The sequence below is a fragment of the Cygnus atratus genome, chromosome 29 (genome assembly GCF_013377495.2).
Source record: "Cygnus atratus isolate AKBS03 ecotype Queensland, Australia chromosome 29, CAtr_DNAZoo_HiC_assembly, whole genome shotgun sequence".
Classification (NCBI taxonomy): domain Eukaryota; kingdom Metazoa; phylum Chordata; class Aves; order Anseriformes; family Anatidae; genus Cygnus; species Cygnus atratus.
In genome coordinates this window covers 779,366-807,133 of record NC_066390.1, presented here as the reverse complement: position 1 = coordinate 807,133, position 27,768 = coordinate 779,366, and the positions used below count along the sequence as shown (strand labels likewise).

Genomic DNA, 27,768 nt, shown 5'->3' with positions numbered 1-27,768 from the left:
GGAAGGAGGCTGTCCCAGTCAGTAGTTCAGGTGTTGCAGGGTATTTGTGATGCAGTGCTTGTAAAATTCACCTGCCCGCATCTCCTGTTACAGGCAGCCCCCTCTGGGCCCTGTGAGACGGGGAGCTGCTGCCCAGGGTTAGGCCCAAGGTCCCCTGTCAGGCCCAGGGCCGCCCTTCCCCTCACCCTGCCCTTCCCTCCCGCTCCTCAGCCCTTCCTCAGGCCTTTTGGGCCATCTGGCCGTCCATCTGGCCCTGTGTCCCTCCGTCCCACCGCCCTGCCCCGTCCCGTCCCGTCCCGTCCCGTCCCTGCCGTCTCCCTAGGGAAGCAAAGAGTCCCTGTGCTGCCTTCAGGGGGGAGGTTCTGCTGAGGAAATTAAAGCTTCCCCGTTAACGGGCGCCTTGTGAGTTCTTTTGAGTTCCAACCTTCTGCCTTCCTTTCGTAGCAGTGCCTCTAAGGGGTGCGCTGTAAGGTAGCTGTCATCTGGCGTGCTGCTCCTCCGTTTCCCAAAGGAACTGCCTTCAGGATCTGACTAACTCTGGATGCACCCTGTTGTCACCTTAATTTCTCCTTTAGTTTGCTGGAAACAACCCGCTTGGGTGACCTTGGTGTTTGTTTCTTAAAACTTGGCTTGAGGAGGTCTCTGTTTCCTTATGCTGATGGTCACGATGAAAGTGCAGAAGGGATGCTTACTGTTGCCCGGGTCAGTACTGTTGCCAGGATGGGAATGTTTAGCCTACCGGCCCTCTGGTGCTGTTAGGCTGCACTCGGAGTGTGAGCTCTGGGCCTTATTTCGAAACTACGGCGTTATTTGAGTGTACAAACCCGAGATATTCTGCGGATAGGTGATGCCCAAACCACATCAGAACCACCGCTGTGGCGTGTGCTGGAGTCGGACGCGCGTTTGACTGATCAGGCGGAGCAGGTGAATTGAATTTGTTGCTGGACGGCGAGGTGTTCTGGGGGAAGAGCTAGTCTAAGGGAAACTTCCTCTTACTGCCCCTTCCCATCTCAAATGGCCACTGCCTGGGGAAATCGGTTCTTTATGAGATTAACTACAATGTTACAGTGAGGATGAGGAATCATCATTACTCCCATAGTTATTTGCTGCCAGGCCGCAGCGTTGATTTCAGAGATTTAAAAAAAAAAAAGGAAAAAGAAAGGAAGTATGTATTCTTTCACATACTCTCTTTTCCCTGAGAGTAAATGTTGTGGCTTCAGCAGTACCCTTCCTCTGGAAACGATTCCCAGTGCCTGCTCAGACACTGGGGAGGAAAAAGACAGAGAGAACGATGGAGGAGAGCCACTCGTTAGCAGTGAGAGTTTGACGGCTGTGTTCCCAGCTTTGGCTTCTGCACCGACCGTGTGGCAGAGCCCGCAGGCTGCTTCCTCAGCTGGAAGAGGAAGAGGAGTGACCTCAACTGTGCTGAGGTAAAGCAGAACTGTTGAAAAGATTTGTCAAAGATGCAGGTTGTACCAGCGCAGCCGCTGCAGCTGCAGCAGGTCCTGGAGCAATGGAGAAGATAGAGAGGGGTTTCTTCGTGAAAAGAATGCTGTAAAAGTGTTTTCATGCCAGAAATTAGGACAAACGCCTCTGTTGTTTGGATATCCTCTATTGACCTGGCACATTGGCATTACAGCATACCTGGCACACTCTTTGTAATGTTTGTGTAAAAAAAAAAAAAAAAAAAAAAAGTGTTTGTCCTGGTTTCAGGTAGGACAGAGTTAATTTTCCTCCTAGTAGCTGGCAGGGTGCTATGTTTTGGATTAGGATGAGAAGAGCGCTGATAACACGCTGATGTTTTAATTGTTGTAGAGCAGTGCTTACACCAAGCCAAGGACTTTTCAGCTTCTCGCTCTGTCCTGCTAGCGAGCAGGCTAGGGATGCAGCAGGAGCTGGGAGGGGACAGACCCAGGACAGCTGACCCAAACTGGCCAAAGGGGTATTCCATACCATCTGACGTCATGCTGAACAATATATAGGGGTGGCTAGCCGGGGTGGGGGGGGGCCGTCTGCTCGGGGATAGGCTGGGCATCGGTCAACGGGTGGTGAGCAATTGCATTGTGCATCACTTATTTCGTACACATTATTATTATTATTAATACTATTATTATTATTATTATTGTTATTATTTTTCCTGTCTTAATAAACTGTCTTTATCTCAACTCACAGGCTTCACTTTCCCGTTTCTCTCCCCCATCCCGGAGAGGGAGGGGGGGAGGGTGAGTGAACGGCTGTGTGGTGTTTGGCTGCCAGCCGGGCTAAACCACAACAGTGTTTTAGTCAGGGCAGGCCAAAAACCTGCCTTGGCACTTCCACATTGCAGCAGTGCTTGCAGACCGTGCATCCTGGATGCCAGGCCAGGATCTAAATCCGATGGTGCTGTTGGTAACGTGAAGTTCAGGAAGCACTTCTGGGTTTTTCTGCTCTTCCATGTGAATTTTTGCCCTGTGAAGGTGGTGTACTGAGCTCTTTTCTTACCAACAAATAGGTTTAAAAGCAGTTACGGTTTAACATCTACATGCTTGGGTGTTATTAACACAGCATTGTATACTGAGCTGGTGCTTGGTAGGAGAAAACATAAATCTTACCTGGGAAACTCGGACACTCTCAACTACATACTGCTACGAAGAAACTCAGATGTAAGAGTGCACTTAAATAACACATCACCAGAGCTATTGTGCTACTGACCATTGAAGGCACCTTTTTCCAACACTGTCTTATTGGAAGTTGATACAGACTGGCAGTATGCAGTTGGTCCCCATCTATAACGTGTGACTGTACAGTGCTGTATAAGAAATTTTTTTCACAGGTTTGGAGAAAGTGAAGAAAAACACACACAACCATTGATACGTGGACCCTGAACCTGCCACAGGCTAATTAACAGTGATGCCCATTGGATATCTAGCTCCTGACGACGCTGCCAACGTGTGCAGTGCTAGGTGCCAGCTGCCATGGTTTATATATATTGTAAAATTAGTGATTTGGGACTTGTGAGCACTGAGAACAGGTTAGCAATTGCTTAAGAGCTTTACTTTCTTGTTCTGCTAATGCACATTAAATTCTTCAGGAACTGCAGCACAAGAACCGTCTTGCACAGGATCTCTGGAAGCAGGAAATAGCCGCTCTGTGGACCTCTCTCTTCCTTTTATATGTTAAGGGCTCTTTAGAACAGCAGAAGATGGAGCAGCTCTTCCTGGGAGGGAGAACGGGGCTATTCGCAGCTCGTTCCAGTGGTCCCAGGTGTCTCACGGTTGTGACATTAGTGGCTGGGGGAGACTGCTCAGTCGAGTCATTGGTCACCTCCTGGCTTTGCAGAACAGACTTTCAGGGTAAAGGTGTCGCTGTTGCTCTGGGACTGGGAGATGGGCGAAACAGCTTAGGCTTGAAACTGATTCTCTGCAGAGTGGCGTGCTCAGATGTGAGCACGTCGTCTTGGCCGCCTTATTAGATCCCTGCTTGAGAGGTTGCTTTGAAGAATTGCTTCCTCTTCATATCGATGTGTCAAGCTAAAGACAAATCTGTGCTGAAGCACTGTCTGATCAGATGAGTGCCTCAGTTCAGGATTGTTCTTTGAAAGCTACAGAAACACCAGGACAATCTGCGCTTTCAGGAACAGATTGATTTGATCTTGAGATTGTCGCAATCCAGGTCCCTGAAGTGGCACGTCTTCAAATAGAGTTGCTTGGGCCAGCAAGGAGCAGCTGTACCTTGCGGCTGTGGTAACTCGTGGCTCTGAGTCTCAGAGATCACGGTGAAAGGTGACCCCCAACTCGCTGGTGGAGGAGGCTGAGGCAGCGTTCAGCTTTAACCTTTGCCTTCTTGGCCGGCATCTTTGCTCTCCTGCTGTCAGTGGGTATTGAGTGTCCTTCCCTCCAGCCTCAGAATGCGCTCTCAGTGCAGATGTAGGCAGCATTGAACAGCTAGGATTCACTCATATATAAAGAGTACAAAACGTGTATTTGCTGCTTTTGCTTTGGAATTCTTAGCTTTAGGTTTTCCTACAGGTGATGAGGTTTCTCATAGCAGCAAGGATGAGCTGTGTTAGCAGGAGGCTGTTCTGTGCTTCGACCATGGGAAGATGAATGGTTTACCTATGCACCGTTAAATATAATTTGACACCTAGCACACAACAGCCTGTGGGGTGCTTTAACAAGCAGGTAAATCAGCGGAGACTCTTTTGCAGCCAGGGTGATGCTGGGTGATTAAAAAGCAGGGTTTTTAACACACGTAGTTTATGGTGTTCTTTCTTGCTTGTCATCCGACTGTCCGCTTACACTGTTCTAAAAATAAAACACAAAACAGGCTAAGCATCTTTAATATCTTTATTATAAACGGAAGGCACAAAACAGGCCAGCAACAGAGACTGTCCAAGAGAAATACTTTGTGCTTTATAAACAAACAAGAAAGTCCCCTTAGGTAGGTGTGATAATCCTTCTCTAATGCATTTTTTGGAGTGCAAAAATATTTTGTTCCCTTCTTGCTCTTCACTCCAGGACAAAGGCAGAATAGCCAACTGGAAAGTTAGACCAGGGAGGTCAGTTTGTTCCATACTGAGAAAGACAAGCCTGTAAAACAAACTAGACAGATTTTCTTTGTACTATTTATCTTCCTTCAGCAAAGGCACAGTTTATGACACTTGTTGGCATGTATTTCCAGACCCCTCAGCTACCGTGACTGTAGTGCATCTGTGATTCTTTTGTACAAAAAGAGTTCAAAATCTCGTAACGCAAAAACTTTACTAGCACCCTGGAGAAAAAAGAAATCTAAAAATCTTGCCAACTTCTATTACAGACCTGCTGAGTGCACCAGAGTTACTCATTTTTATTCAGGCTTTCAGGGGCTAGTTCAGTTGGTTTCTGTTCAGCACTTGGATTGCCGTGTTAGCAGATGTCAGTTTAAAAAAGAAAAAAAGCTGTTGAGATCTTTTTTAAAATGAGACTGCTTTTTATAGCATTTAGGGCTGTGAGGTATCCTTGGTTTTTGCTTTCTTCCCATTCCTTAGACCAGATCCATTCATATCCTGAACAGCGTTCTGGGTCTGTTCAGGAAAATGGAAGGCAACAAGCAAAATGGTGAGCTCCGTGGGCATTCAAAAGAGCTAAATCTGGAAAATATTTCAAGTCAAACTTCCATGCTAAGGAGCACCAGTAATTTTTAGAAGTAGATGCAGAGGAACCTGCATGGCACTAAGTGTGTTTCTGAAGGTGCTAAAGGTCAGAAGTGACGATTCCTATCAGTACTAAAGAAGAGAAGGAAACCTTGCGCTTAACTACTGTTTTTATTCCCTTTGTCAAGCAGTCAAAACCAATAACTATTATGAGAACCCAACTTTTCCTCTCTTTATTTTAGATTTGGGAAAATTCCCTGCCAAAAAAATATCTCCTGGAAAATTCACTAGTGTTTGTGTGAGTAAAAGGTTCCAACCTTTTATTATTAATTTGTAAGAACTATTTCATCCACTTTTGTCCAGAAGAGTCAGAAATAATTTGCACAGAAATGTGCAGCATTTAAATGAAAGGATTCAGAATCACTGTAATTTGAACTTTATCTGGTCTGGTTGCAGGTTTTATGACATCTAGTGTCTTAAAAAAAAAATCAAAATATCTGACTTCACATCAGAAAAAAAAACCTGCTTGCGGCTAAATAAAATCTGTTGCAGCTCTGGTCATTCAAAAATCATTGGCTGTTAAATTGGACCTAAGTCATCTTTTCTAACCTTTCATGATCTTGCAGCAATGGATGGTGATGGATATATGGATTAGGGAACAGCACGTGATGGCAAACCTGTGGTATTTGCTACAGCGCAGAAAGAAAACAAATTGCTTCCAAAAAATCAAACTAATTCAAAATTCTTGGTATCATGCAGCCATGCCACTGGCAAAGTGAGCATTCCCCTGCCTCTCAAAGCTTGCTGTATCCTTGATCTGCTGTCTTCCTGCTGTTAATTGATTGCAACTCTACGTGTCTGATCAGGGCTACGAGTTGTTCTCGATATGGATATCATACAACATATCCTGTGCATGCTTGTGTGTATAGATATGTTTATCCTGTATGCATGTACATATGTATGCATATTTGTGTGCTGGCCCCCAGACCACTCATGTTATAAAGCATTGGCCTCGAAGGCATACTCATCAAAATATTTTGTAGCTCCTCCATTTTTTTCTAGTTCCCTCAAAATGAGAGAGTTTGTACGCGCTCTCTGTGTCAAAAAGGCAAAAATTCTGATTTCCACTGTCGCTCTCGCTAACTTTCCATCACTCACTCCTCGTGTGTGTCTAAACACATACGTGTGTATGCATATGCACGTTTGTGTATTTATATGCACTGGTGTGTTTTTTGCTGTACAGGTAATAAAGACGGGGAAAGGTTTTTGTGTTTTCTTAATAGGTGAAGAAATCTTGAAGACCAGAGATTGGAACATACTGAATTTTAAATTAAAAAAAAAAAAAAAAGTTAAATTGTCCGGCTGTGGAAGATGGATCCTCATTTTTGCAGCCACTTTGAATCACGAGTTCATCTCTAAATGCACTGGGTTTTTTTGGTTTTGTTTTGTTTTGTGTTTTTTTTTTGTTTGTTTTTATTTTTTGAAGAGCTAACTAACCCTGGCTGTCTCCAGTCTGAGAGAGTATTCAAATGGACTTGCTTCCTCCATTAGTTATAAGCTGTTTAAAAGCACATCCTATGTTTGAATTGTGGATGAGAGGTTCCCTTGGCAAAGTGAGGAGGAAAATTCTTCCTACCCCTTTATTATTAATTCACGGATTCAGTGTTGGTTCGGCCTACAGGAGAAGTTAACTGGAAGTCTTTGAAGATCGATAACTTTGCTGAGGTTGTCCAGGTAGGTGAACTCGAAGACCCACAGTGACTGGAACATGCTGTTTAACGCGTCATACTGCGTTCTGTAGAAGTTATTCGTAGCCATAGTTGATCATTGACTTGCATGTATGATCAGGTGGTTTTTTAAGAAGTGACTCCATTTTCAGGCTTCCAGATGTGCTCCAAGTCATATTATTGAGGACGTGGAAGAGAACGCTTGCTGACAAAGCTCCTGGCAGCTTTACAGAACTTTAATTTAATATTGTGTTAGTTCATGTAACAGCTGATTTCAAGGCATTGCTCTCCTCAAGAGACTAATTTGATGAACAGAAGAAAGCTGGAAAAATGCTTGTTACTCATTATTTTTCACTTGTTGGTACTTTCTTTAGGGTTACTTTTAAAAAGAAGATTTCACTGATCACAAGCCAGTAGAAGACTTTCAGCCCAAGCAAGGGTGAAGACAGCTCTCTCCAAGAGCAGAGGAAGTCCCTGTGGAGAGAACCCGAGCTTGTTATCAGAACTTGTCGGCATGTCTAAACAAGGAGACGATTGCTACTTCTATTTCTATTCTACCTGTACCAAGGTATGGCTGGGTTTCTTTTGCTTTGCTTTTCTTTTTTTTTTTTTTTCCATTTTTTTCAGGAAGGGGTAGAGTAGGAGGAGGAGGCACACTGGTCTTTGGTTAACTTGATAACCAGATAGATTCTGAATTCAATTGTAGCAACCTGAGGCAGTAGCATGGACGTTTTTGAGGCTGTACTATATTTTCCTTGTTGGTTTCCTTTTGGTTACAGGGAGACAACTGTTCCTTCCGCCACTGCGAAGCTGCTCTGGGGAACGAGACGGTCTGCACGCTGTGGCAGGAGGGTCGTTGTTTCAGGAATGTCTGCCGATTCAGACACATTCTCAAAATAAATCAACAAAAGCATTTTTCAGTGCTGTAGGTGCGCTGATTGTGCTTTTGCAGGATAGATTCATTTGCTTTGAAATTACACTGGTTTCTGTTACCAGGAGAGGGGGTGGGAGGAAGGAGAGGGAAATAAAATCAATGCCTTAGGTACGTCTTAGCAAGATTTTCTTTTATTAGATGCCGACAGTATTTTCTCAACAGATGCAGAATAACTGCTAAATAGACTGCTAAAACCTGCTGGAGCAGGGAGATAATAAACAGGCTGTACTAGCCTCCTGAGAGCAGGCTTGATAATGATCTATCAGGTCTCTGCTGTCCCGGAGTCCTTCAGATAATGCTGTTCTAGCTGCCTGGGGTAGGAAGCAGTGGGGAAAGTTAAAGGTGCAGAAGAACGAAGTCTCCAAGAAGTAGTTCTAGATAGAGTTAACGTAGGCAATTTAAGATGTTCTTTTTCCCTCTGAATAATCCTAGTATAATCCTAGGTGTATTAGTTTAACCCACCCTAAACTGATGTCTGAGAGTGCCTGTCTTCTCAAACTGAATGATGACAAAGCTAAACGTGCATAGTGGTTACAGCTTATGCAAAGTTTGTGAATATGCCCGGAAATACTATACTTAAGTGATAAACTGACCTTTGGAATGATGTTTCAGCACTGTATTGTGACAGCCCTATCGCTGTCATGATCTGGAACTGTGCATCTCTTTGCAAACCTTAGGTGCATGTTATCACGAGCTTGTCTTTCTTTCTGTCTTCAGAAAAAGCGCAGTGAGATTCCCTGCTACTGGGAGAACCAGCCAGTAGGCTGTCAGAAAGCCAACTGTGCTTTTCATCACACAAAGGGACGTTACATCGATGGAGTCTTCTTACCACCAAGCAAGAGTGAGTTTAGGTCCTTTTTCTTTAAGTATTGAAGAATTAATTTTGAATATTACTTAGTGGGTGCCAGTACTGTAGGAGACATCAGGTAACTGTTCATTTGTGAGTGCAGGAAAAGGTCTGCAGTCACAGGTGGTCAGCTAAACCGAGTGTACTGCTGGTGTACCGCTGGTATTTGTTTTCTGCTTTCATGCTCAGCTTCTCTCTGCTTTGTGTGATATTTGCCTTGCAGTTTGCTTTCTGTTGTTTCATCTTCTGCTGGGTGGTAGGGAGATGTGTTGTTGTTTGAAGGGAAGTCATTGTTCACGGTGTGAACAGTGACGGGATGGGCAAAAGGAGACGCTGAATTCATTGTCTGTGCAGGTTATCTGCCTTACCTACCATCTTCGTGCATTGTGGTCAAAGTTTTAAACTGCCATATTACTGATGATCCTCCTCTTCCTCTAGCTACACTGCCAAGTCCGCCTGAGTCCGCGGACGATGATTTGAAAGTGGCTCAGATGTCACTGCAGCAAAACAAACTTTCTGTCCAGTCCAATCCCTCTCCATAGCTAAGGGGGGGGTGATGAAAGTGGAAAACTCTGAAAACGTCCCAAGCCCTACACACCCTCCAGTTGTAATCAATGCTGCAGATGATGATGAAGATGATGATGGTGAGCATGTTTTGGTTCTTGGAAGGAATTTGTGCTGTAAATGATTGTGGAAATCTTTGGTTCTTGGAAGGAATTTGTGCTGTAAATGAATGTATAAATCACAGATGACCTGAGGTCTGACTAGCGATAGGGCAAGCAGTCTGGTCAGGTCACTGGTGGCTTTGTCTGGCAGTCAGTGGACAGAACCTGAAATGTTGGAGGAAAGCTTAGAACCACTCTTAGCTTTAGCTGGTCTGTTGTGTAAAGCTCTATGTGAAACTAGGAAGGAAATTCCTTTTTCTTCTGTCTGAAGAGTAATATGTTGTGTAGTAGTTAAAGCTGCAGAGAGAATCTAGAGTCCTAGATGTTTTGTCCTAGTGTAGTCTACTTACTAGTTCATCAGGTCAGTGTAGCTGTATTAAAAACAAAAAAAAAAAAAAAAAAAAAGCTTTTTTATATGGACCATGGACTGAAGTGTCATTGCATGAGCTACATGATCATGAACAATCTGGTCTATGCATAACTGAATAGATTTTTCCCCTTCAGACCAGCTTTCTGAGGAAGGAGAAGAAACTAAAACTCCCGTCCAGCAACCAGCTGAGGAAGGCCAAAATGGATTACGGATGATTTCCACTCGGAAAGCCAGTGCTACTACTGCTAAACAAGGTATTCCAGCACCTGTAGTAGGATAAATCGGAAGGAGAACCTGACAATTAACTCGAAAGCAATGTGGTGTAAAAACACAACAGAATGTAGGGGTGCTGAATGGACTCGGGTTATTTCCATGATCTCATTTCTACCTAATACCATCATGTGCCCATTGGGTCAGAAAGGTGAACTCCTTTTCTTTACTTTTGGAGAACAAAACAGGGCCACAGCATGGAGTTTAAATGGCTGCACGTGCAGCCTTGCTACCACTGTTGAAAGCCATATCTAGTGATAGAGGGATCTAATATCGTGTAAATGGATGAAAATTAAAACTACAATTTTTACCCTGAAGGGTGAAAGGAGGGGCAAAATGCCACTGATTCTATGGTTCTTTCACTTGTGAGGAGTGTTGACAGGGTTTATTCTAAATACTTCTAAAAGTTCCTGAGCACTAAGAAGCCTGAGGATCTTCGCTCCTCAGCGAGCGCCTCTAAGCCTTAGTCTCATTAACTGTTTTCTGTTTTCAGAGGACGGTCCGAATTTTGGAATAAAAACACTTGAAGAAATCAAATGGCAGAAAATGAAGGAAAAAACTAAGAGACACGGTGGTGAGTTAATATTCCCTACTTTCTTACCCTGTTCACCTTCATCCTGTTTGATGTTCTTTTTAAAAAAAAAAAATTCTTCCAGTAATACCGGGTAGCTGGCTATGCTTTGGTGAATACAACTATTTGCCAAAGAAGTGAAATTTTATTGGCTTCAGAATGGCAGGTGATGGTGGCTGGGAGCTGCTTGAGGGATAGACTTCCATTTTTAGCTGGGGGCATCGAGCAACCTGATTCTCAGCCAGCTGGTATTCTAGATGGGAATTCTAAGGGCAACCAGAGACAAATTAGTCACCCCTCTTATTTACATGCTCTGGTCACTGTATGTTTGACAGTAATGAATAATTAAAGTTTTTTGTTCTTTGTGATAGTTTTTTATGTTTGGTAAACTTCCTTATGTTTTGCTTGCTCTGAACAGAAGGTCCTTCAAGATCTTCTCTTCCTCCCGTCGATTCTATGATTTTTCCTGCTCCGGAAAAGGAGAATGTCCGGACAGTGGTGAGAACTGTGACACTGTCTACAGAGAAAGGTAATAATTAATGCTTTTGTTTTGACTTCATTACTCCTAAACTGGAAGGTTAAGCAGTAATTAAGACAATTCACCCATGTTAGCCTGCTGGTGCTGCCTTCTTCTGTTCAAAACATGCTTTTATGCTGAAAGTCCCTGGTTGTACTGGAAAGATTTGGTGCTCAGGTTAAGTGCAGTAACAGGAGAAAAAAAAATGTGTCAGTATGCAAATAGGGGGATAACGGAAAAACAGGAGAGTAACGAGAAGAAAGAGCTATAGAAGACAGTGCTATGTAAGAAGCAATTTCTGAAGCATTAAAGAGGCTGACAGTGGCAGGCGTGGACAGTAGTGTGATGGGAGTCTGTGTATAAATTATATTGTTTAGAGTTGTGCAAATTCCTTTTAAAGGGAAAAAAGTGAAGAAGTACTTTTACTCATAGACATTCACCTTAGAAAGGAATATTTCTCACCATTTGTACCTAATAATATTCTGCTTGCTTATGCAGCTTTGTTCTGCACGAAGTATAGCTGTCAAGCAGACTCAGATTCATTCTCTACTATCTCAGCTGGAATTTGAAGCAAACACTGAGACTAGTAATACTTTTTCTAAGTTAATTATAGTTGAAATATGAGTTTGTGTGGTTTAGCTGTCAAAACAGTGTCTTGCTGGGTTTTTTTGGACATGGGCTAACAGTATAATATTTCTATTGGCTACTGGTTTCGATGAAATAGAAAAATTTTACTTTTGTTTTAGGGGAGGAACCTGTGATTCGACTAGATCTTGCTGAGAAACAAGGAAAACGGAAAGCCTCCGTGGGTAAGAACTTTTTATGAGCCGTTATTTAGGTGCCGCCTTCTATATATGACTGCATTAAAGAGTATTTTTGACGTATGAGAGGAAAATGCATTGCAGTGGAGATCTGTGTTGACTGCAGAAATGGCAAAAAAAACATTTAGCAGCTGAAAGGCAATTTTATGAAAATATGCTTGAAAAATAGAAGCTTGTGGTTGACTGTTCTCAAATCTTCCTGCAAAGAAATGTTCTTAAAATATTCCTTGTTTTCTCTGTCTGAAGCTGATGTAAGCGCCCTTCCAGTGAAGCGCAGCCTTGCTGAAAGGCTGGGGAAGAAGGTGGAGGTTCTGGGAAATGCTGACAAAGCACCGAAGAGAGGTACAGCTACTAAACGGGCATCTGGATTTGATTCACGGGTTTTGTATTTAGGCTTTCTGTTTGTCCTTTTCCTGTGATGTTTCTTTTTGCATGTTGGCTGAGGTGTTAATCACTGGGATTCAAAGTTACCTTTCCTGTCTTGTTTTCAAATGTGAACACAAAGTTGACGTTTATGCAGCCTCCCTAATTTGTTCTTTTTCTGTTTTGCAGTTCAAGTTCCCAAGTCTGTGAAGGAGAGACTAGGATTACCTTTTCAACAGACTAGTACTGCGAAAGGTAACAACTGGCTATTAAATATACTTTCTCCTTCTTCCTTTCCGTGAACTTAGACCATTTTCATACAGCCCTAAAAATTAATTGAAATGAAAACAAAGAACTGATTCCTCTTGCTTGAGTGCTGAAGCTCTTCTGACAGCCACTATCAGAAATCTGGCTCTAGGTGTGTGTTTATTTTCCACTTGTGCCTTGTCAAGGTTTTAAGCTGCTTCTGTGAACCATCATATACAATTAGAATAGAACCACTGCCAGGAGCAGGAATTTGAAATGCAGTCTGAAAAAGTAATAAAGTAAACTAGCATTTCTGTGTAGCAACTCTCTCTGGATAGGGCTGGTCTTCAAACTACAACAAGTGGCTCAGAGGAAGAGGAGAATGTTAGGGTATTGTCCTAAGATGCGTTATTGGGAACGCTCAGGATTAGTTTTCCTTAGTACTGTGACAAATTCTGGAGACTTAAAATATTGTTGGACTCTCTTGAAATGTTGGTGCTTCTCATTTCTTGATGATGACAGGGAAGGCTGCTAAGCCAAAGGGAGAGATCCATGTGAAAACACTGGAGGAAATCCGTCGTGAGAGAGCTCTTCAGAGACGAGAAACTCAAGCCAAAGCCCAGGCTGAATGGCATGGTAAAACCGAAGATCCCAGCGCAGGGGCAAGACCCGCTCCTGCAGGTCACATCAAAACTTTCTCTGAAGCCTTGGCTGAAAAAAAGAATAATCGCTTGGTAGAAGAGAAGAAAAAAGCAGGAGAGTTCCATCCCAAGATAAAAATTCAGGGTGAGCCCAAGAAGCAGAGTGTGCTCACTCTGTCCAGGCCCAGCAAAGCGCAGTCGAAGGAGCCGGCAGGTAAAGTCAAGCCAGAAGGAGAAGTGCGTGTTAAAACCTTGGAAGAAATAAAGCGCGAGAAAGCTCTGCGGATGCAGCAGAGTGGAGGAAATGTGCCAGCTCCCCCAGCACAACCTGGACCTGCCCCAGCAGGGCAGAAATGGTTATGGAACACAAAGCTAACAGGTAATAAGATGCTTTAATACCTGCCCCGGTGAGGTGCTTCCCATATTGAGCAAGTTCAGTTTGCTCAGGATCTGCTTTGCTTTTTCCTTCAAAGCAGAGGATAAAAGAGTTTAAGGCTACAAAGTTCAAAGGCAAGGAAGGGCCAGAATATGCAACCATGTCTGTTTTCATTAATTACGTGATGGTATTCTGTATTTCCCGCTAGAAAATTAACTCATTGAGGGGCTTTTTAGTCTAATTTTGGTATTCTGTTTTTTTTCTGCCATCTGTTTATGGTATGGAGTCATCCCTGTGTTGAGTTCAAGTTCACCTTCCTCTTTGGCATGTGTTGCTTAACTTGACACGTGTATGTGTTTGTAAAGCATGCATCAACGTCTTAATGTGGGGGGCCAGTTTCTGTCAAAAATGACAGAGGATCAAAGGCCTCGTTGTTAAGATTATATCAACTTTGTAAAATGAGATTGTGTGAGGGAGATAAGGAGGGCTTAAAGGCTGCATGGATTGCACATTGTAGCCTTTCTCTCTGTCTCATGGGACACGAGGAAATAAACGCACAAAGAAAACAAGTACCCAGCTTTCTTTATTTCTGCCGTTGACAAAACTTTTTGGGGGGCTTGTTTTAAAGCACCTGAAAAAGAAGAAAAGAAGACAGTGGAATTGAACCGGCCTTTTCCAAAACTTTACTCTGTACCTGATGTACAGGTGAGTCCTTTGTGAAGACACGCATACATTCATATAATTTCTGATAAATTCTGACAAGTTTTGTTACTCACCATGTGCCACCCTCTTGAGTGTGTTCTTACCTTTCAGCGTCTGGTAGGAGCTGCAGTGCAGTCTAAGTCCTATCGCCAATAGCATTTCCAGACAACATTGTAATCCTCAAACTTTGAATCAGTCTGTTTATGCCACGACGAATAAGAAACCCCATTAGCACCAGTCGAAATCTACACAGTTAATGTGGAGGGAATTTTTTGTTCTTACCGACTTAATCTGTCAGACATGAAGGATATTGTAAAAATCCTGAGGGAAGTGATTTAATAGAGAAGGCCAGAGTTTTGTGTTCAAGGAAATCAATCTGTCAGTGGCTACTGTATAGGGGAACTTGTATGACTTTCTGCTGCTTAAAAAGCATGGAATAGATGTACAGCAAAACACCCTAGCTGTTTAAAGCAGCTTACCATGTTGGAAATTGCAGATACGTGAAACTGTTTCCATAGTAAAGCATGGCTCTTGTTACAGGCAAAATTTTATGGAAAAAAATGACAGTAACCTGAACGATATTAATATGCTGTTCCACATCGAGACCATTTTGGAGGGATTGCTGATCAGATTTTCGTAATGAAATCTCCACAGATTTTTTTGTCCTATTCATGCACTACTTTTCTTTCCTTCTAGCCCACTCAGCAGAGTGCAACTCGTACTAAATTTCAAGTGAAGAGCATCGACGAGAGACTGTGGGAGAAGTGGCAACTGAGAGAACAACAAGAGAAGCTTCGGAAGGAGGCAGCTGCCGTCCCATCTACTGCTGGCTTCTTTGCTACTGTACCACTAGGGAAAGAGGCAGCTCAATTTCAGGAACAGGAAGCTAAAAGTAAGTGTTGAAGGTTAGAGTTACTTAGGTTGTCTCCTGAAATACAGGCAGAAGATGACAATTCTCATGTTGTAACTCTGGCTGGGTGCCTTTCACCACTTAATGCTACAAAGCGAAGTGCGTGATTTTTCCTGCTCCGGAAAAGGAAAATGTCCGGACAGTGGTGAGAACTGTGACACTGTCTACAGAGAAAGGTAATAATTAACGCTTTTGTTTTGATTTCATTACTCCTAAACTGGAAGGTTAAGCAGTAATTAAGACAATTCACCCATGTTAGCCTGCTGGTGCTGCCTTCTTCTGCTCAAAACATGCTTTTATGCTGAAAGTCCCTGGTTGTACTGGAAAGATTTGGTGCTCAGGTTAAGTGCAGTAGCAGGAGAAAGAAAAAAATGTGTCAGTATGCAAATAGGGGGATAACTGAAAAACAGGAGCTTCGGGGCTCCCGGGGGCCCAGCGGGGGTCACCGGTGTGGGTCCTCCGGGGAACCCGGGGGACTGCCGGGGGTCACCGGTGTGGGTCCTCCGGGGCGCTCGGGGGCCCGTCGGGGGTCACCGGGATCGATCATCCGGGGCGGCTGGGGGACCGCCGGGGGTCACCAGGATGGGTCCTTTGGGGCGCCCGGGGGCCTGCCGGGGGTCACCGGGGTGGGTCCTCCGGGGCGCCCGGGGCGTCCGCTGGGGGTCACCAGGGCGGGTCCTCCGGGGCGCCCGGGGGCCCGCCAGGCGTCACCGCGGTGGGTCCCCCGGCGCGACCGGGGACACGCCGGGTGTCACCGTGGTGGGTCCTCCGGGGCGCCCATGCACCCGCCGGGGGTCACCGGGGTGGGTCCTCCGGGGCGCCCGTGCACCTGCCGGGGGTCACCGTGGTGGGTCCTCCTGGGTGACCGGGGGCCCGCCGGGGCTCACCGGGGTGGGTCTTCCGGGGCGACCGGGGGCCCGCCGGGGGTCACCGGGTTGGGACCTCCGGGCCGCCCAGGGGCCCGCCGGGGGTCACCGGGATTGATCATCCGGGGCGGCTGGGGGACTGCCGGGGTTCACCAGGATGGGTCCTTTGGGACGCCCGGGGGCCTGCCGGGGGTCACCGGGCTGGGTCCTCCGGGGCGCCCGGGGACCTGCCGGGGGTCACCGGCGTGGATGCTCCAGGGCGCCCCGGGGCCCACCGGGGGTCACCCAGGTGGGTCCTCCAAGGCACCCGGGAGCCTGCTGGGGGTCACCGGAGTGGGTCCTCCAGGGCACCCAGGGGCTCCGCCGGGGGTCACCGGGGTGGGTCCTCCAGGGCACCCAGGGGCTCTGCCGAGGGTCACCATGGTGGGTCCTCCGGGGCGACCGGGGGACCGCCGGGGGTCATCAGGGTGGGTCGTCCGGGGCGCCCGGGGGTCCTCCAGGGTCACCATGGTGGGTCCTCCGGGGCGCCCGGGGCCCGCCGGGCGTCACCAGGGTGGGTCCTCCGGGGCGCCCGTGGGTCAGTTGGCGGTCACCGGGGTGGGTCCTCCGGGCTGCCCAGGGGCCCGCGGGGGTCACCAGGGTGGGTCCTCCGGGGCACCCGGTGGTCCGCCAGTGGTCACCAGGGTGGGTCTTCTGGGGCGCCCCGGGGCCCGCCAGGGGTAACCGGGGTGGGTCCTCCGGGGCACCCGGGGTCCCGCCGGGGGTCACCGGGGTGGGTCCTCCGGGGCACTCGGGGGCCCGTCGGGGGTCACTGGGGTGGGTCCTCCAGGGTGACCGGGGGACCACCGGTGGTCACCGGGGTGGGTCCTCCAGGGTGACCGGGGGCCCGCCGGGGGTCACAGAGGTGGGTCCTCCGGGGCGCCCAGGGGCCCGCCAGGGTCACCTGGGTGGGTCCTCTGGAGCGCCTGGGGTCCCGCCGGGGGTCACAGGGGTGGGTCCTCCGTGGTGCCCGGGGACCTGCCGGGGGTCACAGGGGTGGGTCCTCCAGAGCGACCGGGGGTCCGCCTGGGGTCACTGGGATGGGTGTTCTGGGCCGCCCGGTTGCCCGCCGGGGGTAACCGGTTTGGTTCCTCTGGGGCGCCCGGGGGCCTGCCGGGGCTCACCGGGGTGGGTCCTCCGGGGCGCCCGGGGGCCCGCCAGGTGTCACTGGGGTGGGTACTCCGGGCTGCCCAGGGGCCCGAAGGGGGTCACCAGGATCGATCATCCGGGGCGGCTGGGGGACCGCCAGGGTTCACCAGGATGGGTCCTTTGGGGTGCCCAGGGGCCTGCCGGGGGTCACCGGGGTCGGTCCTCTGGGGCGCCCGGGGGCCAGCCGGGGGTCACCGGGGTGGGTCCTCCGGGCCGACCGGGGGTCCACCGGGGGTCACCGGGGTGGGTCCTCCGGGGCACCCGGGGACCTGCCGGGGGTCACCGGTGTGGGTCCTTCTGGGCGCCCGGGGGCCCGCCGGGGGTCACTGGGCTGGGTCCTCCGGAGCGTCCGGGGGCCTGCCGGGGGTCACCGGGGTGGGTCCTCCGGGGCGCCCTGCAGCAAGGGGAATGCTGGCAAAGAGAGCTACATGGTTGTGCTGCGGCTCTTCCCACCTGAGTAATGATGCTTCCCATTGTTTTCTTTGCAGAAGGAGCCTCCCAGAACGTTCCGCCATATCAAATTGGAGGTGCGAAGCAACTGGGGAAACCCAGAATACACCTGCATCTATCGAGTGCAGGTTCATGGGCAGACAGAAAATCCATAAGAATTTCTTAAAAAAAAATTCTTGAACAAGAATAATAACATTATAAAGATGTGGCAGCTCAGTTTCATGTGTTTCAGCCAACTTTGAGGGTGGTACCTAAAGCTATGTACTGGGTCGAGGAGCATTAGGGAGAGTGAGAGGGAGATAGATTGGTGGAGCCAGTCCCTAGCAGCCCTGAGGCTTAGGCAGCCAGCAGAGGCTCCATGAGAAGCACATCACCCCCTAGCGCCTTGCGAGCAGGTAATAGGAGGGGACCAGCAGGCAGACAGAGCTCCTGCCACAGAGAACCCCCTCTCCTCTCCTGGCCTCTCCTCTCCTCCCTTTGTGGGGGTGCAGAGCCTTCATCACCCTCAGGCGCGAGGCAGAGCTGAGGCAGGGCCGGGCTGGGTGGGCGGGGCCGCTCTGGAAGGTTCCGTGCTGTGGGGCATGCTGAGAGGGGGCACTGGTGTGGGGGGGTGTCATTAAGGTCAGTGGTCATTAAGGTCCCCTCCAACCCAAAGCATTCTAGGATTCTGTTTCTAGAAACATCTCTTCTGTTCCATCCCAGTAATAATAGATAGCACAAGCAGAAATCAGCTCTGCCAGCCTGGGGTGTCCCCGTGCATTCAGGTTGTCCTCATCCCCCCCACACTCACACCCTACAGCCTGCCCCATGGGTGGCCAAGAGGAGATGTTGCCCCTGCAGTTGCAGCTCTCCAGCCTGGGGTCACCGGGGTGGGTCCTCTGGGGTGCCCGGGAGCCCTCCGGGGGTCACAGGAGGTGGTCCTCCAGGGCGCCCAGGAGCCCTCGGGGGGTCACTGGGGTGGGTCTTCAGGGGCGATCGGGGGTCTGCCGGGGGTCAACGGGGTGGGTCCTCTGGGGAACCCGGGTGCCCGCCAGGGGTCACAGGGGTGGGTCCTCCAGGGCGATCGGGGGCCCGCCAGGGGTCACCGGGGTGGGTCCTCCGGGCTGCCCGAGCGTCAGCCGGGGGTCACCTGGGTGGGTCCTCCGGGGCGCCCTGGGGCCCGCCGGGGGTATCCGGGGTGGGTCCTCGGGGGTGCCCAGAGTCCGCCGGGGGTCACCGGGGTGGGTCCTCCGGGGCGCCCGTGGGCCCGAAGGGGGTCACCGGCGTGGGTCCTCCGGGGCGCCCTGGGGCCCGCCGGGGGTCTCCGGGATGGGTCCTCCAGGGCGCCCGGGGGTAAGCCGGGGGTCACCGGGGTGGGTCCTCCAGGGCGTCCGGGGGTCCGCCGGGGGGTCACCAGGGTGGGTCCTCCGGGGCGCCCGGGGGCCTGCCGGGGGTCACCGGGGTTGGTCGTCTGGGGCACCCGGGGGTCCTCCGGGGTTACAGGGGTGGGTCCTCCGGGGCGCTCGGGGGCCCGCCGGGCGTCACCAGGGTGGGTCCTCCGGGGCGCCCGTGGGTCAGTTGGGGGTCACCGGGGTGGGTCCTCCGGGCTGCCCAGGGGCCCGCGGGGGTCACCGGGGTGGGTCCTCCAGGGCGCCCGGGGACCCGCCGGGGGTCACCGGGGTGGGTCTTCCGGGGCGCCCCAGGGCCCGCCAGGGGTAATCGGGGTGGGTCCTCTGGGGCGCCCGGGGGCCTGCCGGGGGTCACCGGTGTGGGTCCTCCGGGGCGCTCGGGGGCCCGTCGGGGGTCACCGGGGTGGGTCCACCAGGACGACCAGGGGCCCGCCCAGGGTCACCGGGGTGGGTCCTCCGGCGGGATCGAGGGTCCGCCGGGGGTCACCGGGGTGGGTCCTCTGGGGCGCCCTGGGGCCCACGGGGGGTATCTGGGGTGGGTCCTCGGGGACGCCCAGAGTCCGCTGGGGGTCACCGGGGTGGGTCCTCCGGGGCGCCCGTTGGCCCGAAGGGGGTCACCGGTGTGGGGCGTCTATGCGCCTGCCTGGAGTCACCGTGGTGGGTCCTCCGGGGCGACCGGGGGCCCGCCGGGGGTCACTGGGGTGGGTCCTCCGGGGCACCCGTGTGCCTGCCAAGGGTCACCGTGGTGGATCCTCTGGGGCGACTGGGGGCCCACCGGGGGTCCTCCGGGGTGGGTCCTCAGGGGCGCCCAGGGGTCCGCTGGGGGTAATCGGGGTTGGTCGTCCGGGGTGCCTGGGGGTCCGCTGGGGCTCACCGGGGTGGGTCCTCCGGGGCGACCGGGGGGCCGGCTGGGGTCACCGGGGTGGGTCCTCCGGGGTGCCCGGGGGCCCGCCGGGGGTCACCGGTGTGGGTCTTCCGTGGCGACCGGGGGTCCGCCGGGGGTCACCGGGGTGGGTCCTCCAGGGTGCCCGTGGGCCCACCGGGGGTCACCGGGATGGGTCCTCCGGGGTGCCCGTGGGCCCGCCGGGGGTGTTTTGCTTTAGCCCGGCTGGCAGCCAAACAGGAAGGTGCTTGGGTTTTTCAGGGAGGTGTTTGGGTAGCGTAAGGGGATACAGTTTGGCTCCAAGAACCTTCTTGTTTGACACAACTACACATTTTTTGATGTGCAAGGAGCCTTGGGGCGTTAGGAAGCTGTAGGGATGCCTTGGATTGATGCCTTCGTGGAGTTCGTGGAGGCTGCTGTTCTCTATCTGCAGCTCCTTGATTTTGGGGGAAGAAAAGCGCCTTTGCCCCATCTCTCCGCTCCATTTTGCTGGATTTGGGGGGGGCAGGGGGTGGGGGGTGGGGGCTGGGCCTGCACAGCGCCCTCATAGTGCTGCAGAGCCTCTGTCAGCTCCTGGGTGCGGCACGCCATCTGCGGATCCAGGGGGAACGGGGACATATTCGGGGTACTGGGGGTGGCTCCCATCCCTTTTGGGGTCCCGGGGAGGGGCATTTCTTTGGGGGGGGTCACGTTGCTCGCCTTGGCGAGGGCAGATCGCAGCAGGAGAGGGAGGCTTCGCAGCAACGCACCAGGGTTGGAGGCCAAGGCTGCGTTGGCCTCTGCAGGTGGGAGTAATGGGTGAGGGGGTCCAGGGGGGGTTGCCTGCAGCCTGGACAATTCGGCACACACACTAAGTGGAGCCATCCCCTGCACGTCTGGCGCCGCAATTAAAGAATGCCTGCCTTCGGAAACTCCGATTTGCGTCTCAGAGAGTTTCTTTGACTGACTTTTACAGTAACAGGTGGGCCTGCGCCCAGGTGCGGCACTGGCTGCACTGGGAGCGGGGATAATGGGGTTCTGGGAGCACTGGGATCAGGACATAGGCACTAGAAGGGACACAATGGGGATCACGCGATGGAGAACAATGGGGATCACGCGATGGAGACAAGGTAGAACTGGGAGCACTGGGAATGGGGATAATGTGTGCACTGGCGTGAAACCGGTGAGGACAGTGGGAGCACTGACATGATGACAATGGGGCACTGGGATGGGGCTGAGAGCACCCATAGGTGGCCCTGGAGCACACTGGGACATACTGGGACACAGCGGGCCCTGCTGCACCCCCAATGCTTCATGCCCCCCCTCCCCAAACACTTTGTGCACCCCTACCCCGCTCAAAGCCCCGCCCAAATGACCCTCCCATAGGGGCCCCCCATTCACGCTGTGTGACACGGGGCAGTGCTAGGCACAGCTTTATTCCTCCTTTTTGGGGGGCGGAACATACAGAGCCTCCCCCAGAAGTGGGGTACCGTGGGGGAGGGGGACTTCACCGGGGGCATTTGTGCGCACCCCCTTTCCCCATGGCACAGCGGTCAGTAGCTTCCGTGGGGGCGGTCCCGTGCTACGCAGGGGGAGCTAAGACCTGGAAAAAGCAGGGGGGTGTTACTTTGGGGGCTGGGACTGCAGGATGGGGGGGCTGGGCTGGGGAAACGACCTGGTGCCGTGACTCCCAGCCTGGCCAATGCAGGGCAACTATAGGGCGGGGGGGCATTTAGTGTGCCCCAAGCACCGTGCTCTGTCCCACAGCCCACCCACGCTTTGCCCTACAGCCCCACACGCCACTCCATAATTCCCCCCTCCACCCCATTTCCCCTTTCCCCCCTAACCCCGCTCCACACTCACTCTACCCCACAGCCCCACGCGCTGCTGTACCCGCTATGGGGCTTGGGCTCCCACGTGCCCCACAGCAGGGTCCGGTCGCTTTACCTGGGGCTTCTCACAGTGGGGGGGATCTCAGGTAGCTCAGCTCCAGCCATGGGGCGATGTGGTGCAGGAGGCAGAGCAGTGCCAGCAGCAGCACCAGCAGCAGGTGTGGGAGGAGCCTGCAGGGGCACTCAGTGATCTGGGGGGAGATCTGGGGGGTGCAGCACCCCTCCGAACCTCCAGGGCTTTTCCTGGCCCACAGTGTGGGGTGCTGCGACCCACGGCAGCGGGAGCCCCGCTTACCACCATGTGCGCCAGCAGTTCTGGTCTGCACGCTGGGAGGGCTGTGGGGAACATGGTGATTTGAGGGGGCGGTGACATGGCTGTGCCTCCTCTGCCCCCCACTGGACATTTTCTGGGGGAGAAGATGTGATTCTGGCGATTCCTACCTCCCTCCATGGCTCCGTGCTGAGCGGCTGTGCCTCAGGCTCTGGGGCTCGCCTGTGGGAGGAAGAGGCTGGGGGGGCTGGAAACTGGGGCAGCGATTGGCATTGGGGGGGTGGGGGTGATGGGCACTGCGGGATGCAGGGAGGGCTGGGAAGCGGGGGGGGGAAATGGGCAGTACGGGCAAGGGGTAGATGGGAAGTCTGGGGGACCCAAAGCGCCACGTGCCCTCACTCCGAGCCAACGCAGGTTTGCAGGGGCCACACTTGTGTCCACGCTCTTTGCATGCCCACATTTACCCCGTTTTTCTTTTTTATTACCATTTTACCCATTTTTTTCCCTCCCACCTTCCTACTCCTTAAGATTCTGACAGCCCCGATTTCCAGCATCCTGCCCCAAAAAGCAGCTGGAGGCCGTCTGCCCTGACCTCCGCCTCACAGATATGTGCGGCGGTTGAGGCCGAGCTAGAAGGAAGGATGAAAACGCAGATTTGGGAGTTCTATAGGGGCATTTTCAGCCAGTGAGAGCCCTGTGGCCCCCCAAGCACCCACGGCACCTACGTGGCCACAGCCTCCAGTGTCTGCCTCAGCAGTTTGTGGAGGCTGCTGATCTCCATCCGTAGCTCCTTGATTTTAGGGGAAGAAAAAGACTTTGTTAGGGTTTCTCCCATCTCTCCTCTCCATTTTGCTGGATTTGGGGGCTTTGTGGGAGCCGTGCCCACACAGCGCCCTCGTAATGCTGCAAAGCCTCCATCGGGTCCTGCATGCCGCACATCTTCTGCAGAACTGGGGGGAACAGGGATGAATTTGGGGTGCCGGTGGTGGCTCCCGTCCCTTTGGAGTCCTGCGGGAGTATTTACTTGAGGAGAGGGATCACGTTGCTCACCTTGGCGAAGGCAGATCGTGGCAGGAGACCGCAGCAACGCAACAGGGCTGGAGGCCATGGCCACACTGGCCTCCACAGATGGGCGTGATGGGGGAGGGGCCGCCAGCCCCACGTGTTGTTGTCCCCCCCCCCAGCTGAGGGAGCTGGTTCGTTAGCATTTGACGAGGCTCGGCTGCCTCTTACCTGCAGGATAGCATCCTTCTTTGCCTCCAGTGCCTGAAGATTCTCCTTCCTTCCCTTGGCCTCAGCAAGCAGCGTTGAGTTCTGCTCCGGAGGAAAGTGGGTTGATACCCAGCGAAATTGGACTAAAAGCTGCTGGTGGTGCATTGGGGTGGGGGCACAGTGCTGCGGGGCACCCCTGGCTCTTCGTGCGCGTCCTCACCGTCTCCTGAAGGCCGGTGACTTCCTCCACAAGGCCATGCTGCTCCCTTTCCTGGAGGGGAAAGAGTGTGCCGTTAAGTTGCTGGGGGCAGCCCCATAAGTTGCTGGGGGCAGCCCACTAGTTGGGGGGCATGCGACCGGAGGCTGCACACCACCAGGTCTGGCCCTGCTGAGGCCAACGCAGCCTCACTGCCCAAGGCAGGGCAAAGGCCAGCGGCCAGCAGCCAGGAGTCACCGCATCACCTTGGCATTGTTTTAAGAGGAAAAAAAGGGAAAATGAGCAACAGAGTTGCCGAGCAGCTGGGGGGGGCACTCACCAGACGCTGATTTTGTTCTGTCAGGCCTCTCTTCTCCTCCTGAAGCCTCCTCACCTCATCCTCCAGGTCCTCCAGCTTTTGGCTGGTTGCCCAGCCATGCTCCAATGCCTGCTGGGCACTGCGAGAGACAGATGGCCGCTGGTCGTCACCCGGCAGCACTGCTGCAGAGACGCAGCTGCAGCTGCCCGCATGTCCCTGTCCCCCGTTCCCAGCACCTATGGGTGCCCCCTGACCGGTGGAGCTGCGCCGTCAGCCCTGCCACCTCCTCAGCCAGCTGGGCATTCAGCTCCTCGGCTGACTCCAGGGCACAGCGCAGCGTGGCGTTCTGGCTGGCCAAGTGCTGGTTGGAGCGCTCCAGCTCCTCCTCGATGCTCCTGCTGTCCCTGCAGTGAGAGGAGGCTCATTAGCACCGCTGAGGTGTGTTTTGGGAGCCCGATGATGCCGGTACCTACAAGGTCACGCTCTCTCTTTCGCCGCCATAGCCCTCAAGATCCAATGCGGCTGTGAGCACACGAGGTCCTGGGAGAGTAGAGAGAGATGGGTCTCCGCATCCATGGAGCCCCAGCAACAAAACCACAGTGCCACTGATGCCGTGAGCGTCTGTGAGTCTGCCCCACCGCTCTGAATTGCCGCCCCACTCCTCCAATTGCTGCCCCACGTCTCTCAGTTTCTGCCCCGCTACTCTCCTTTCCACCCCACATTGAGGCGTTATGGCTGGGCGCGGGGTGGCTCAGTGGTTTGTGTGCGATTGCGTTTTCCACCAGAGCCTGCACCCCGTGCGCAGGAAAGAAGGAGGTGTCGCTCAGCTGGGACTTCGAATTAGCAGCGCTGCCAGCAGGCGCAGCATGGCTGGAGCGGGCACTGATCTGTTTTCCGGTGCGCACACCTACCGCCTGTTACATCCAGCTCCTCAGCAGGCTGCGATGCCCTGGGGAAAGAAAAGCATTGAGGCGTTGGTGGGAATCAGTGAGCTGGGCACGTGGCACGGCAACTCTCTGCCACACTTCCCACCGGGGCTCCTGAAACAATCGGTGTCAGGGCGCGGAGCCAGAATTCCAGTATTTGGCTCCTGAAATGCCACTGTTGGGGCACGGAAATGTAATTCCATTATCTAGCTCCAGAAACGCCCGGTGTTGGGCTGCAGAGCCCGAATTCCCACGTTGAGACAGGTGTTGCAGGCGCAGAGCTGAAATGCCCACATTTAGCTTGAAACGCCCAGTGTCACGGCACGGAGCCGTAATTCCGTTGTATGCTCCAGGCACGGAGCTGTAATGCCGCCATCTGAAGCACTGCCCCCGCATGCCTCTGTTTCCCCAGGCGCTCACCCGTCCCACTGACAGTGGGCGATCCACTCGCGCATGACGGCGCGGAAGGTGGGCAGATCCAGGGCCCCCCCCGCTGCCGTCAACTCCAGCATCTGCCTGAGCTCCTGCAGCTGCTGCTCCTCGCCGCTACGCCCCGTCACCGCCCGCAGGTACTCCACGATGCGCCAGGCTGGCACCGCGCCTGCCATCAGAGGCAAAGCTCACCACACGCCCCGCGTCTCTCGGGCAGCGCGCGCGTCCATCGGGCTGCCTGTGCATCCACCCCTTGGGCTCCAGCCCCCCGCGCGTCTTCCCGCGGCGTCCCCCAGCTTCCGCGCGCCATTCGGAAGGTGGAAACAGGCAGCACGGAGCGAGAAGGAGGCCACGGGGTGGAATCGGGGTCCCGGCACCGCTACCTGTCTGCTCCGTGTCACAGGCAGCGAAGGCGCAGTCCAGCAGGGACTCCTCCAACCAGCCACCCTCAGCCCCGCCTGCGGGAGGGCAACGGGAGAGGTTACGGGGCCCGACGGGGCGCTGCCTGCTACGGCAGGACGCCATGCGCCCTTTGGGGCCATGCTGGGGCCCCCCAGCTCATTCTCTGGGGGGCCGCCTAACGCCCTCTGGGCAACAGGCAGTACGTACTGGCTGCGCTTTCTCTGCTCTCCATGCTCCCACGGCACTGAGGGGACACGGGGGGACCTGCTTCTCCTCACAGCTCCTCACAGGGAATGGGTGCGAGCCCCGCCCACTTCCCGCCCTCTCGGGGAAGGGGGCGGGGCCACGCTCAGCCCCCTCCAGGCGCAGCCCCGCCAGGGCTTGGAGCAAGGCACCAGCGCTGTGCCGAGCTTGCGAGGCCTCGGGCCTGCAGCCTGCTTGGGCTGAGCTTCTCCGCTGCAGTGGGAGGCCTGGTTTCTCCTTTCTTTAGTCGGAACAGCAGTCCCTCTACTGAGGAGGTGGCGCTCTCCAGCTTTGGCTTCCCGTTGTTTGCTACAAGGCCACCTGGAGGCCGCCTGCCCCGATCTCCGCCTCGCAAACGTGTGCAGTGGCTGGAGGCCGAGCCAAGAGGGAGGACGAAAGCGCAGGCTTGGGGGCATTTTCAGCCAGTGGGGCCCCCGTGTCCCCCCCTGTCCCCACAGCACGTACATGGCCACAGCCTCCGCTGTCCTCCAGTTCGTGGAGGCTGCTGTTCTCTATCTGCAGCTCCTTGATTTTGGGGGAAGAAAAACACCTTTGCCCCATCTCTCCGCTCCATTTTGCTGGATTTGGGGGGGGCAGGGGGTGGGGGGTGGGGGCTGGGCCTGCACAGCGCCCTCATGGTGCTGCAGAGCCTCTGTCAGCTCCTGGGTGCGGCACGCCATCTGCGGATCCAGGGGGAACGGGGACATATTCGGGGTACTGGGGGTGGCTCCCATCCCTTTTGGGGTCCCGGGGAGGGGCATTTCTTTGGGGGGGGTCACGTTGCTCGCCTTGGCGAGGGCAGATCGCAGCAGGAGAGGGAGGCTTCGCAGCAACGCACCAGGGTTGGAGGCCAAGGCTGCGTTGGCCTCTGCAGGTGGGAGTAATGGGTGAGGGGGTCCAGGGGGGGTTGCCTGCAGCCTGGACAATTCGGCACACACACTAAGTGGAGCCATCCCCTGCACGTCCGGCGCCGCAATTAAAGAATGCCTGCCTTCGGAAACTCCGATTTGCGTCTCAGAGAGTTTCTTTGACTGACTTTTACAGTAACAGGTGGGCCTGCGCCCAGGTGCGGCACTGGCTGCACTGGGAGCGGGGATAATGGGGTTCTGGGAGCACTGGGATCAGGACATAGGCACTAGAAGGGACACAATGGGGATCACGCGATGGAGACAAGGTAGAACTGGGAGCACTGGGAATGGGGATAATGTGTGCACTGGGATGAAACCGGTGAGGACAGTGGGAGCACTGACATGATGACAATGGGGCACTGGGATGGGGCTGAGAGCACCCATAGGTGGCCCTGGAGCACACTGGGACATACTGGGACACAGCGGGCCCTGCTGCACCCCCAAAGCTTCATGCCCCCCCTCCCCAAACACTTTGTGCACCCCTACCCCGCTCAAAGCCCCGCCCAAATGACCCTCCCATAGGGGCCCCCCATTCACGCTGTGTGACACGGGGCAGTGCTAGGCACAGCTTTATTCCTCCTTTTTGGGGGGCGGAACATACAGAGCCTCCCCCAGAAGTGGGGTACCGTGGGGGAGGGGGACTTCACCGGGGGCATTTGTGCGCACCCCCTTTCCCCATGGCACAGCGGTCAGTAGCTTCCGTGGGGGCGGTCCCGTGCTACGCAGGGGGAGCTAAGACCTGGAAAAAGCAGGGGGGTGTTACTTGGGGGGCTGGGACTGCAGGATGGGGGGGCTGGGCTGGGGAAACGACCTGGTGCCGTGACTCCCAGCCTGGCCACTGCAGGGCAACTATAGGGCAGGGGGGGCATTTAGTGTGCCCCAAGCACCGTGCTCTGTCCCACAGCCCGCCCACGCTTTGCCCTACAGCCCCACACTCCACTCCATAATTCCCCCCTCCACCCCCTTTCCCCTTTCCCATTGGGTGGTGCATTGGGGTGGGGGCACAGTGCTGCGGGGCACCCCTGGCTCTTCGTGCGCGTCCTCACCGTCTCCTGAAGGCCGGTGACTTCCTCCACAAGGCCATGCTGCTCCCTTTCCTGGAGGGGAAAGAGTGTGCCGTTAAGTTGCTGGGGGCAGCCCCAT

The 27,768-nt window shown here is 53.6% G+C and overlaps 1 pseudogene; it reads left to right on the top strand.

The window, feature by feature from the left end:
- The first annotated feature begins 7,351 nt into the window (after positions 1-7,351).
- On the top strand, positions 7,352-15,063 carry LOC118260194 (zinc finger CCCH domain-containing protein 11A-like; annotated as a pseudogene).
- The last annotated feature ends 12,705 nt before the right edge of the window (positions 15,064-27,768 follow it).